This window comes from Mobula birostris, chromosome 25 (genome assembly GCF_030028105.1).
Source record: "Mobula birostris isolate sMobBir1 chromosome 25, sMobBir1.hap1, whole genome shotgun sequence".
Taxonomy (NCBI): Eukaryota; Metazoa; Chordata; class Chondrichthyes; order Myliobatiformes; family Myliobatidae; genus Mobula; species Mobula birostris.
In genome coordinates this window covers 4,976,114-4,990,174 of record NC_092394.1, presented here as the reverse complement: position 1 = coordinate 4,990,174, position 14,061 = coordinate 4,976,114, and the positions used below count along the sequence as shown (strand labels likewise).

The 14,061-nt window shown below is 41.4% G+C and overlaps 1 protein-coding gene across 2 annotated transcripts in view; it reads left to right on the top strand.

The window, feature by feature from the left end:
- Nucleotides 1–14,061, top strand: part of fam222ba (family with sequence similarity 222 member Ba) — an 81,083-nt gene that overhangs the window by 20,298 nt on the left and 46,724 nt on the right. The window lies entirely within an intron of this gene.

Below are 14,061 nucleotides of genomic sequence, written 5' to 3'. Positions count from 1 at the left end.
GATCCTCAACAATGTTTGGGCCCTTTGTCTGCAACGCTCCCAGTAAATGCAACAAATAAGGGGGAAGGAGACTCTGGTGATCCTCTTTGCTGTTTTACCACCCTCTACAGGGTCTTGCAGTCTGATGCCCAGTACAGTTTAAACAGCGATGTTGTTTCTCAGTGATGGGGAAGGATCATTTTCCTATGTACTTCTCCACTGTTGTCCTAATATTAGTTGGATCATTATTACTCTGTGTAAGTGGATTCATAACAAAACTATGAGGAGGATGGATAACCCTGAATATTTGCAGGCTTTTGGCCCTCCAGTTGGGTGAGAGTAGATCTAGAAGTCAGAGGTTTAAGGTGAAGCATTTAAGCAGATGGAATCGATGGCTTTGTGGCCAGGTTTGCAAATGATACAAAGATAGGTGGTGGGGCAGGTAGTGTTAAGTAAACAGAGTCAGCAGAAAGACTTGGGCAGATTAGGAGAATCGGTGAACAAGTGGCAGATAAAATACAGTGTAGGAAGTGTATGGTCATACACTTTGGCAGAATAAATAAAGACTATTTTCTGTACAGAGAGCAAATTCACAAATCAGAGGTGTAAAGAAGCTTGGGAGTCCCAGTGCAGGATTCCATAACACATAGGAGCAGAATTAGGCCATTCAGCCCATTGAGTATTCTCTGCCATTCCACCATAGCTGATTTATTATTCCTCTCAGTCCCATTCTCCTGTCTTCGCCTTGTAATCTTTGATGCTCTGACTAATCAAGAACCTGTCATCGTCAGCTTTAAATATACTCGGTCTCTAAAGGTTAATTTTGCAGGTTGAGTCAGTGGTAAGGAAGGCAAATGCAATGTTAGCATTCATTTAAAGAAGACTAGAATAAAAAGGAAGGATGTAATGCTGAGGCTTTATAAGGCATTGGTCAAAGCACATTTGCAGTATCTTGAGCAGTTTTGGCCCCTCATCAAAGAAAGGTTGTGCTGACATTGGAGAGGGTCCAAAGGAGGTTTATGACAATGATCCCAGAAATGAAAGAGTTGACATATGAAGTGTGTTTGATGGCTCTGGGTCTGTACTCGCTGGAGTTTAGAAGTATGAGGGGAGGATATCATTGAAATCTATTGAACATTGACAGACCTAGACAGAGAGGACATGGAGAGGATACTTCCATTAGTGGGGTAGTCTAGGACCAGAGGGCACAGCCTCAGAATAAAGGATGGGGTTGAGTGGCATAATAAATCATCCATGATGGAAAGTTGGAGCAGACATGATGGGCTGGATGGCCTAATTCTGCTCTTGTGTCTTACGGTCTTGTGACTATGGTCTGGGTGCAGGTTGATGGGACTTAGCTGAAGACCAGGCGAGTGTGGACTGTAGTGTTGTTGTGCTCTCTGTCTCTACATTTTACTATTGATTTATGTCATCTTTAAAATAGGAAAATGGTTTTGAGGTGCACTTTGTGATGGTGATAAGGGATTCAATGTGGTCTAACTTGTTTAGCCTCTTAGAGGTAATGTGAATACTTCCAAATTGAGGTGAATGAATCAGACAATCTTCAAATTTGAGTTTCTGCCAAAGTTGTTTTGAATACTTGGCTGTTTATATGAGTGAAGTTACTGTGCTGATAAATGCACCTTTTCCCTTTACTTTGTTTTTTTTTCCCTGTTCCTTTAATTCTGTAAAAACATTAAATAAGTAGTGCAAAAAGAGAGCAAAATAATAAAGCAGTGTTCATGGGGTGTTTCTTCTGCGTGGGATCTGTCTGAGAGCCTGGATTTCTGCTAAAATCTCAGAGCATCTTGAAGCCAGAGATTTCTGACTTGAGCACTTCAGACTGGCACTTCAGCTTTGAGTTCAGAAATCTGACTGGATGGATGAAGCTATCAACTGTAAAACAGATTTAGCTGGAGTTAGAATAGTACGGAATGTGAATTGGATGTGTGTTATTGTGAGACAAGTTCATGTGTGACGGCAGTAGTAATTTTGCTCCATAGCAAGAGTATTTCCCGTTTAGGCAGTTGGAGAAGTTGGTGTAGGTGTCAAGAGCTCCCAACCATGGGAAAATGACTGAACTTTTCAAAAGTCAGAAACCCTTTCTAAACTGATGTTGGTGGCTTGAATTGCAGAATCATAAAGAACAGAAACAGGCCTTGGCCCAACTGCTCCATACCGACCAAGGTGGCCATCCAGGCTAGTCCCGTTTGTCTGCATTTGGCCCAATGCCTTCTAAACCCTTCCTCAACCATTTTCTGTGGTAGCTCTTCCCACATTCTTTTGGTAGCTCATTCCATATTGGGTGTTGCTTTGGGTTATATCACTATAGTTGGCATGCAATGATTCCTTTCACTCAGTACTGTGAATTCTGAAGTTTCTCCAAGTAAGGAATGTGATATGAGCTGCCTGGGGAAATGGTCTAGGAAAGGTTTAGAAGGTTATAGGCCAAATGGGATGAGCTTGGATGAGCATCTTGGTCAGCATGGACCACTTGGGACCAAAAGGCCCGATTCCATTCTATATAATTAGACCGTAAGACCATCTTATTCTATATAATTCTATTGATTTGAAAAGGTAAAAATGTGTCAAAACCTAAAAAAAAGCTATAGCTTCAAGTGTCCACGTGATGTTATTGCCTAGAAAAGTCTGTTGATCCTTATCCTCTTAAACCTGGAATAACTAATGAACATTTCAGCAATTCTGGATAGACTTGTAATAACTGGGACTAACTAACAGAAGAGGTGTACAGTGCATTTGTACATTAATTAAAAATGTACATGGAACTCTTCCATGACACTTAAGTGGATATTTATGAAATGTTGGAATATTCGATTTGCTTCACCCTGGAATGCATTCCTGATCTGAATGTATTCATCCTACACAGTACTGTGAGCTCTGCTTCGTTGGACCAGTGCAGGTGTCTGTTCCCAAGCTATTGAACTAAGTACAAAATTGTATTTTTGTACATTATTGGAATGCCATCAATCCTCTGTGGGATGTAAAGTGATGAGGTGATGCATGTACAGAGTTGTAACAGGCCAACGTTACCTGATTTTATAATGGAAGCATTAATCTAATGCAAGGGTTCCCAACCTGAAATCCACAGACCCGTCGGTTAATGGTAGGGGTCCATGGCACAAAAAAAAATGTTGGGAACCCCTGATCTAATGGTTGGGTAAGAAGGCATTAAATGTATACTTGCTTCAGTTTTTGTTTTAACATCAGTTTTCCCCCCTCCCCTGAAACCAGCGTCAAACTTGTTTACTGACAAGTTCGAGGCTAAATATGAAGACAAAAGACTGCAGGTGCTTAAATCTAGAACAAACTGTGACTCAAAGCCATCAAAGTTCCCACAGAGAGCAAGATGATAATGACCAGGTAATCTCAGTGTTGATCTGAAAGATGCATATTGATCAGAGCAGCAGGGGTAAGTTTTTTTTCTCTTGAAATAATGCCAGCTGAAAGCAGATGGAACTTCAGTTAATGTATCATCTGGAGAGATGGTAGATCTTTCCACATGGGGTTTTCCTTTTGCATGGGATTTGTGCGAGAGCCTGGATTTCTTCTGAAATATCAAGAGAGTATCTTGAACCCAGAGATTTCTGGCTTGGGCACTTCAGCTTTGAGTGTTAGCAGCACCTGCACATCTAGAAGATGGTGCTGTAAATATATTCTGCTTAATCTCCTGTTTTAAGCTTAATGCTTGACCAATATGTTAGATCCTGATGCACATAGATTCTTCGGAAGTCAAGAATGAGGCATAAAACATATTACTTACAGGCATTTTATTAAATATTACATGAGCAAATAAGAACAAAAAGTGCTGAGAAAATGAATAAGACCAGACTAAAAACCACTCATGGTCATTTCATACTCAGACTAGAGATAACACAAATTCTAATGATAGTAATTAACCTATAAAATAGCCATATTCAAGTGGTTGGGTGCTGGGGTGGAGATAAGTCTCTACCAATGGAGGGCTAAAGCACTCCTTCAGGTCTGCAGGTCACCCTTGGGGCGAGGTGTAGCACCTGCTTAGCCCCTTGATCAAGGTCACATGAAGCAGTGGATGGTCATATGAGCAGCTGGTGCATATCGCCTGCCTTGTAAAGACACTGCCCAGAAGAAGGCACTGGCAATCCACTTCTGAAGAATTTGCCAAGAACAATCACGGCCATAGACTGTGATCGCTCATGTAATACAACACAGCACAAGATTCAAGTGGTGTGACAGCTCTAGAGTTTCTAGAAAAATGCAGAAGCAACTGTACCATAATAACTGGGAAATTCAAGGCAATTACATGTATGTATGAGATTATATAAAAGTACAAGCAAGCATAGGAAAGTTAAACAAAAGAAAAATATCAATTCTACACCCCAGTTCAACAAATGTGTACACTGGAGCAGGGCGCATGTTTATTACATTGCATTGTTCGGTTACAGAGTGCCACAGTGGCTTAGACGCTCTTGTAGCTTGGGGTGTCGGGGTGTCGGAGTTCAGTTCCAACAGCGTTTCTAAGAGATTTGTATGTCCTTCCCGTAAGCACATTTCCTCTGGGTACTCTGGTTTCCTCCCAATCTCTGGTTAGGTTAATTGGTCATTGTAAATTTTCTTGTGATTAGGCTAGGGTTAAATAGGCGAGTTGCTTGGTGGGGAGGGTCTGTTCTGCACAGTATCGCTACATAAATAAATAAACCTTCTGTGTCAACCACTTGGCTTGTCTGTTTGCAAGCATAGGTTTAATAATTAGTAAAAAATCAAATAAGGTTTCATTAAGTTCCTGTTTTTATTCAGTCCTCCCTGCTCCACTGTTATCTTGCTTTGAAATTCGGCACATCTTTGTCACTTTAGCTCAGACTGAGAACATAAACATTTTAAAATGGTTATTTTTAGAAACTCCTGTGACATTTAGTTCATATGGTCTAATACAGAAGCTGCAAGGTGACTTATTTAGGAAATGTTTTTTAGTTACTAAACTTGGGTTACCTGAAACTGCAAGAAGCAATTGGGAATATCTGTCCTGCCACTTCCATTTTATGCTGGGCCTTCCCCAAAAGGAATGTTGCTGGGCTCGTGCAGGTCAAGTCCTGAGGTAAGCTTATTTGTTGTTTATTTATTGAGATACAGCGTGAGATAGGCCCTTCCAGCCATGCCTGCCCAGCAATCTCCAGGTTTAATCCTAGCCTAATCACAGGACAATTTACAATGACCAATTAACCTACCAGCTGGTACCAACCCATGTGGGCATGGGGACAACATGCAAACTCCTTACAGGCAGTGGCGGGATTGAACCTGGGATGCCAATACTGTAAAGCTTTGTGCTAACCACTATGATACCGTGCCACCCACAGGTTTATATTGCGGGTTTTTAATATAGGTTCTGTTTTCCAAATGTGTGACCATCAGTCCCTGTTTCTAATGAATTGGGAGATGTGTACCATAAAAGAAATTGCCAAGTGAAAAAAAATTAAATAAGTACTGCAGAAAGAGGGAAAAGTAATGAGGTAGTGTTCATGGGTAGATGGACTGTTCAGAAATCTGAAATTGTGATTCCAAAAATGTTGAGTTTGTTTTTTCTACCACCCCCTTGATGGTAGCAGTGAGAAAAGGACATGTCTTGGATGGTAGGGGGTCTTCAATGATGGATGCAGCCTTTTTGAGGAATCACCATTTGAAGATATCCTTGATGATAGGGAGGCTAGTGCCTATGATGGAGCTGGCTGAGATTACAACCATCTGCACCTTTTTCTGATCCTGTGCAATAGCCCCTCCTTAAGATGAGAAGCCATGGAGTATAGCATTGGGACCTGTGGAAAAAGTTATTGGGATTGAATTTGGATAACTATGTATTAACAGAACAGCTCTCTTAAAAGGGATATTTCTGGACATATATTTAATGGGGTATTTTGAGCCACTAGTAAGGCAAGTCAGATAAATGCAGTATCATCTAGAAATATTGACGATTTATTATCATGATATGTGTGTGTGGGCACGTGGCCAAGTGGTTAAGGCATTGGACTAGCGACCTGAAGGTTGTGAGTTCGAGCCCCAGTCAAGGCAACGTGTTGTGTCCTTGAGCAAGACACTTAATCACACATTGTTCTGCAACGACACCGGTGCCAAGCTGTATCGGCCCTTGCCCTTCCCTTGGACAACATTGGTGTCGTGGAGAGGGGAGACTTGCAGCATGGGCAACTGCCGGTCTTCCATGGTCTCGCAAGACTAACGGATGCCTTTACTATATGTGACTCTGGGTTGCCCCGGCACATCCTTTGGTTGTTTACACAAATAATACATTTCACTGTATGTTTGATGTACATGTGATAAGCAAATGAATATGAATCTGAAACCAATGCCTGCATTAATTAGTGTACTGTTGACTATGTGGGATTTTAATTTGATATGAGGACTTAACATACTCTTTATGTTCCGATCTAATTTGAATAATCTGTGCGCATTATATGAATCCCCTACCATTTAGTATTTGTAACTTGGAGAAATGTTTGAGTATGGAGAATATCAGTCTGATAGGCAGGCAAGCTTATGAGTCAGCTAAATCATACTAACAAGCATTCAGATTTTCTTGTACAACACACAAAATGCTGGGGGAATTCAGCAGGTCAGGCAGCATCTATGGAAAAGAGTACACAGTCGACATTTCGGGCCAAAACCCTTCTTCAGGACTGAGAAGTAAGGGGGAAGGTGCCAGGATAAAAAGAGATTTTCTTTTGTTGACCATTGGTTGTAATTCTTGTTGATTTGCTTTGGGGATTTTGGGTCATATCTCATCCATGTGGATTGTTGATGTCCTGTTGAGGTTTGCTGCTCCTACAGTTTTGTGTGGGCTGGTATATGTGAACTTGGGACTGAAAGGGAAACAGTTTGAACTTGTGCATTTCCATCATCGAGGTGCCCTCATGAAGGGTCTCAGCCAAATATATTGAATATTTATTCATTTCCACAGATGCTGCCTGATCTGATGAGTTCCTCCAGCATTTTGCAGGTGTTGCTGTGGATTTCAAGCATCTGCAGAATCTCATGTGTTTGTGCCTTTCTGTCATTTTTTTTTACATCTATTTCAGAGTCGAGTACAAAGTCAAAGGAAGTTTTATTATCGAGGACATAGATATTACCATATATTACCTTGAGATTCATTTTTTGCAGGCATTTCTGAAATCTCGTTCAGTTTATTGTCATTCATCTGTACACAGGTATACTCACAAACAAAACAATGTTCCTCTGGACCAAGGAGCACAACACTGTACACTTAACTCGTACCAACACATACAGTAATATTACTACAAATAAGTTAACAAATATTAAGGGACATTTTCAAATGTACCCCACCATAGGAAATATCCTCTCCACCTCCACCCTATCTAATCCTTTCAACATTCAGTAGGTTTCAATGAGATCCCCCTGCATTTTTCTAAATTCCAGTAGGTACAGTCCCAAAGCTGCCAAACGCTCCTCATATGCGTTAACCCCTTCATTCCTGGAATCATCCTCATGAGCCTCCTCTGGACTGTCTCCAGTGACAACACATCCTTTCTGAGATATGGGGCCCAAAATGGTTGACAATACTCCAAGTACAGGCTGACTAGAATCTTGTATCTCCTTGCTTTTATATTCTATTCCCCTTGAAGTAAATCTCAACATTACATTTGCCTTCTTTACCACAGATTCAACCTGTAGATTAACCTTCTGAGAGTCTTGCATGAGGACTCCTAAGTCCCTCTGCACCTCTGATGATTGAACCTTCTCCCCATTTAGATATTAGTCTGTACTATTGTTTGTTTTACTAAAATGCATAATCATACATTTCCCAATACTGTATTCCATCTGCCACTTTTTTGCCCATTCTTCTAATTTTTCTAAGTCCCGCTGCAATCGCATTGCTTCCTCAGCATTACCTACTCCTCCACCTATCTTTGTATCATCCGCAAACTTTTGCCACAAAGCTATCAATTCCACTATCTAAATCAGGGGCCCCCAAACTTTTTTGCACTGCGGACCGGTTTAGTATTGACAATATTCTTGCGGACCGGCCGACCAGTGGGGGGTGGGTAGGGTTGCCAATGGATAAGAGTAGCATTCAAATTCGTTGAGTTTACCCCAAAAAAGATTACAGTGACCATGAAGCCTTGTGCGGGCACCAGTGCGCATGCGTGACTTGCTCATGCGTGTACATGCCGATTTTTTTTTCCTCTACAAATCGTTTTTGGCGATTCTGTTCGGGGGGGTGGGGGTGTGTTAATCACGACTGGAATATAGGTGGTAAGTGGCTAATACACTCAATTTCGTTTCTAAAAGGGTTTATCTAACGAATTTAATATTAAACATTCTTCGCATGAATATAGTGGTAAGTCAATTATCAGGGGAGCTTGAAGTAAGTGTTGGACGAACTTCCAGTAGAAGTGATAGAGGCGGGCTCGATATTATCACTTAAAGAAAAATTTGACAGGTATATGGACAGGAAAGGAATGGAGGGTTATGGGCTGAGTGCAGGTCGGTGGGACTAGATGAGAGTAAGAGTGCGGCACGGAAGGGCAGAGATTGCCTGTTTCCGTGCTGTAATTGTTATATGGTTATATAAGTCATTTATAAGTCAATAGCATCATAACATTTTAAGTAACGTTTGGATATTAAACACACAGCACATATTTTCCACGTATGAACATATAAAATCATTGCAACACACCAATATCACTGAATCAGTGGGAGCCCTGGCCTTGTTTCTCTGCAACAAGACGGTCCTATCGAGGGGTGACGGGAGACAGTGATACTCGAAGGGGGTTCCTTATGTCCAGTCTATTCCGCAATTTAGTTCTTGTTGCAGAAAACTCTGCTTGACAGCGATATGATGTTGGAAATGGAAACAAGGTTTTCAGTGCTTTCGTGGCTATCTCAGGATATTTAGCCTTGACTTTGATCCAGAATGCCGGCAGAGATGTTATGTCAAACATACTTTTGAGCCCGGCGTCATTTGCAAGCTCGAGGAGTTGATCTCCTTCCCGTGCTGACATGGATGACGCGCAGGTAATGACCTCGCGTGCGTTCAAACTCAACAGTGGGCGTGACAGGGAATGAAGAAAGGTGCAGCTGACTCATATCACCAAGTCATATCGTTTCCTCGTGGCCCGGTAGCGCATGTTTTGCAGCCCGGTACCGGTCCGCGGCCCAGTGGTTGGGGACCGCTGATCTAAATCATTGACTAACAATGTGAAAAGTAGCAGTCCCAACACTGACCCCTGAGAACACTGGCAGCCAATTAGAAAAGGCTCCTTTTATTCTCACTCACTGCCCCCTGCCTGTCAGCCGTTCTTCTATCCATGTCAGTATCTTTCCTACAGGAAAGCTGTAGGATTTTATCTTGTTAAGCAGCCTCATATGTTGCACCTTATCAAATGCCTTCTGAAAATCTAAGTAAATAACATCCAGTGCCTCTCCTTTGTCTGCCCTGCTTGTTACTTCCTCAAACAATTGTATTAGATTTGTCAGGAAGATTTCCCTTTACAGAAACCATGCTGACTTTTACTTATTTTATCATTAATCTCCAGGTACCCAGAAACCTCATCCTTAATAATAGACTCTAACACTTTCCCAACCATTGAGATTAGGCTAACTGTCCTATAATTTCCTCTCTTTTGTATTCCTCCCTTCTTAAAGAGTGGAGTGATATTTGCAATCTTCCAGTCCTCCAGGACCATGCCAGAATCAAGGTGGTAGGGGCTCAAAGAGATTGTTGGACAGATTGAGAGGGTTCATTGATAATGCTAAGGCTCTGCATCATTAATGATCCCTCCCATCCTTTCAACAATCTCTTTGATGAAAAAATACAATAGAATTTACAAAAAAAATCATGTATCAGCTAAGACTGGCAAATTACCAATGTGCAAAGTAGGACAAATTATGCAAAGAAATTAAAAAACAATTAATACTGAGAGCATTAATTGTAAAGAGTCCTTCACATCTTTACACAAGCTTTACAACCTTCTTGAGAAGATTGTAAGTGACTCTAAGTTTGCTGAGAGAAACAATGATTCCAAAATGTCATGGAGCAAAATCTGAAGGCTCAATCTGCCATTAGCTGTGTGTTGGGGAGCTCAGCCTTATATTCCAAGGAGGCTCCTAAGTCCTGTTCCTGTCTGTGAATGTTGTGTAACTGAAAAATGTAAGACATTTTAAAATTTCAGTTCTGGATGAGTGACCTTGGTTGCTCTGAGGAACATCTGGCCTGTATGCACCCTATGCAAACACGCCACAAGAGATTGAGGTATAAACAGCTGACTTTGGATTGTATTAAATACACAAAGCTTATGAATTCCTGTTTGACCTAGTTGAGAAGGGCATTGTTCTTGTGTGACATTGAACTAATTGTGCAGCCTGAAATTTAGATTTTGCTTGCAACAAATTAATTTCACTGGTTTGCATGTTTACGCTATTAAAGATGGGTCATTCACTGGCTAGGTGTTGGTTCAGTTTTTATGATATTATATCACGAATTATTCCTATTTGGAATCATTTCCCAGAATTGATACTGGCCTGTGTCCAGAGTTTGGCCTTGTTTTGTTTGGTTTATTGTAATCAGGAGTTTTCTTTGTGATATTATAGTGGTATTTTCATTCCAGAAGTTGAAACTGGTATGGAGTGTGAAAGATATAATCCACTGAAAATGGGTCAGCAGTGCTGATCTTTGAAGTCTGAGGAGTATTTTTTTACATACGGGGAAGGTGGATAGAAAGCAGGTCATTGTCAGGGAGCCAAAATTCTTTAGTTCATATGGGAAGCTGAATTCTTTTCTTTTTATTGTTTTTCTTAAATGCATTTTTATCCAAACCAAGTGTGCATTGCAGATTATGAGTTTCAATGTAATCTGATTTGTGGAGCTGAATCCCAGTTTAAGTTCATATGCCTTTGTGTTTGTTACTTTTAAATTACTCCACTGTTCTGTGACTCTGCCAAGATGCATCCCTGTTGAGAGGTAGTTGATCCTTTCCACGCCTCCTGGTGCATTAGGCATCAAATTGTTGTTTCTATACCTTGTTATTTGTTTTTATTTTAATGAGGCCAAGTTCCAGCTTGAAGCTCAAACTAGCATGAATGGAATGTGTGCAAGGAGCTGGCTGGTTTCGAACCAGGGCCCACTTAACTTGAAGTTCGGTGCGGATGCCACTATGCCACTAGCTAGCAACCTGTCAAAAAATAGTTGGGGGGGGAAGTCAAAGTAAACATTACCCAAGTAACTTGGGGTTCATTTTCTTGCAAGCATTTGCAGGAAAAAAATACAATAGAATTTATGAAAAGCTACACATGAACAAAGCCTGACAAACAACCAATGTACAAAAGAAGACGAATCATACAAATAAATATGAATAAATAATACTGAGAACATGAGTTATTAGGAGTCCTTGAAAGTGAGTGTGTAGATTATGGAGTCAGTTCAGAGTTGGGATGAGTGAAGTTATTCATGTCAGTTTAGGAGCCTGATGGTTTTGGGTAATAACTGTTCCTAAACCTGATAGTGTGGGACTTAAGGGTCCTGCACCTTCTTCCCAATGACAATAGCTAGAAGAGGGCATTGCCTGGCTGGTGGGGTCCTTGATGACAGATGCAGCTTTCTTGTGTCAGCGCTCTTCGTAGATGTCATCAGTGGTAGGGAAGGCTTTGCCTGTGATGGACTGAGCTGTATCACCCACTTTTTCTAGGCTTTTCTGTTCTTGGGCATTGGTGTCTCCTTATCAGGCCAAGATGCAACCAGTTAGGATACTCTCCACTGCAGAAGTTTGTCAAAGTTTTAGGTGACATTCCTGAATCTACAAAAGTTTCTAAGTAAGTAAAAGAGGAAGGCGCTGAACAAAGCTGTAATGAACTTAAAATTTTTACCAGTGTTATAGTTCTCAACAAAAGGCCAATAGTGACTGGCATAGAAAGTGTTTCTGTCAAAATGCATGATTGGAATATCTCTAGCTCCTCAATACCAACTGAAGGGGATGCCTCTGAAGAGAGGATGCAGAAGAGGTTTAGAATAATAATTCCAATCTTTTGGAATTTCGGCTACAAGGTTACTCAGTCAGCATGGAAAGCTGGGAGTTGTTTCAACTCCTGATGGGCCAGCATAGCCAAAGTAGTGGTCTTTTAGTAAATGTTTCAAGGACCGTGCAAGAAGAGTTTGCTGAAAGCAGGGTCACAGGTAAATAGGGTAGAAAGGGTGCAGAAAAGATCTATCAAAATATTGCCTGAACATTGAGTGCGGCTCGTCAGGCTCTTGTACCTCTTCCCTAATGGTAGTAATGAGAGGACAGAATGTCTCCGATGTCGAGAGTCCTTTGTGATGGATGCTGTATTTTTGAGGCTTTTGAAGATGTCCTTGATGATGGGGAGGATTGTGCCAATGATAAGGTCAAAAGCCCATCTTATCATACTAGGAACAGTAGACAGTCAACTGGGGGGGTTAGGGTGCTGGTTTCCGTGATGTGCCGAGCTGTGTCTGCAACTCTCTGCAGTCCTTTATGGTCTTAGGCAGAGCAGTTGCCCTATCAAGCCATGATGCATCTGTATAGGATGCTTTCTATGGTGCATTGACAAAAAATTGTAGGATCAAAGGGAATGTACTAAATTCCTTTATCCTCTGGAGAAAGTAGAGGTACTGGTTAGCTTTCTGGACTGCAGCATCTGTGTGGCTGGACCAGGATGGGCTGTTGGTTATGTTCACTCCCAAGAATGGAAGCTCTCAACCTTCTGGACCTCAGCACTGATGATGTAAACAGGAGCATGTAGACTCACTGCCCCCCATCGCACCCACCACCCATGCTCCCTGAAGTCATTGACCAGCTCTTGTTTTCCTGACATTGAGGTGTCACCATGAGATTCATACACAGATGCAGCCTGACAATCAGACACCACTGGGGTAAATAAGGATACAGTGAATTTCATCATCCCTGTCCATTAGTACACTGTATCCTGTCCCACTGGCATGTCATCAACAACACAGTAAAACAAGTAATAATCTACTTCTAGCTGCTTCATTAGCTTGGTCGTTCTTGTCCTTTCAAATATTCCCCCTGTTTTACCAATCCCTTCCTACAACGGAAAACTTGATTTTTTTTTTGTCATTTCCAGTAAGGTTGAGGGATTTCAAAGTTCAAAGTCAGTTTATTATCAAAGTACACATATGTCACCATATACAAACCCAAGATTCATTTTCTTGTGGGCATACTCAGTAAATCCAAGAACTATAATAGAATCAAAAACCGCACCCAACAGGGCAGACAAACAACTAATGTGCAAAAGACAACAAACTGCAAATACAAAAGAGAAGAAAATAATATAATAAATGCATAACCATTGAATATGGAGAATATGAGATGGAGTCCTTGAAAGTAACTCCATAGGTTGTGGGAACAGTTCAATGATGGGGCAAGTGAAGATGAATGAGGTTATTCCCTTTGGTTCAAGAGCCTGATGGTTGAGGTGTAATAACTGTTCCTGAACCTGGTGGTATGAGTCCTGATGCTCTTGTACCACCTTCCTGGTAGCAGCGGTGAGAAAAGAGCTTGATCAGGGTGGTGGAGATCCCTGATGATGGATGCTGCTTTCTTGCAGGAATGCTCTGTGCAGATGTGCTTCAATGGAGGGGAGGGTTTTACCCGTAATGGACAGAGCCATATCCACTACCTTTAGTAGGATTTTCTGTGCAAGGACATTGGTGTTTCCATACCACGCAGTACTGCAGCTAGCCATTACACTCTCCACCGCACTTATATAGATGTTTTTCAAAGTATTAGATGTCATGCCAAATCTTTGCAAACCTCTAAGGAAGTAGAGGCGTTCCACTTATGTGATGGGCCAGGACAGGTCCTCTGAAATGATAACACCGAGGAATTTTAAAGTTGTTGAGCCTTTGATCCCTCAGTGAGGACTGATCATGGATCTCCAGTTTCCACCTTCTGAAGTCAATAATTGGCTTCTTGGTCTTACTGACGTTGAGCAAGAGGTAGTTGTTGTGGCACCATTCAGCCAGATTCTCAATCTCCCTATATGCTGATTCATCACCACCTTTGATTTGGCTGATGTCAG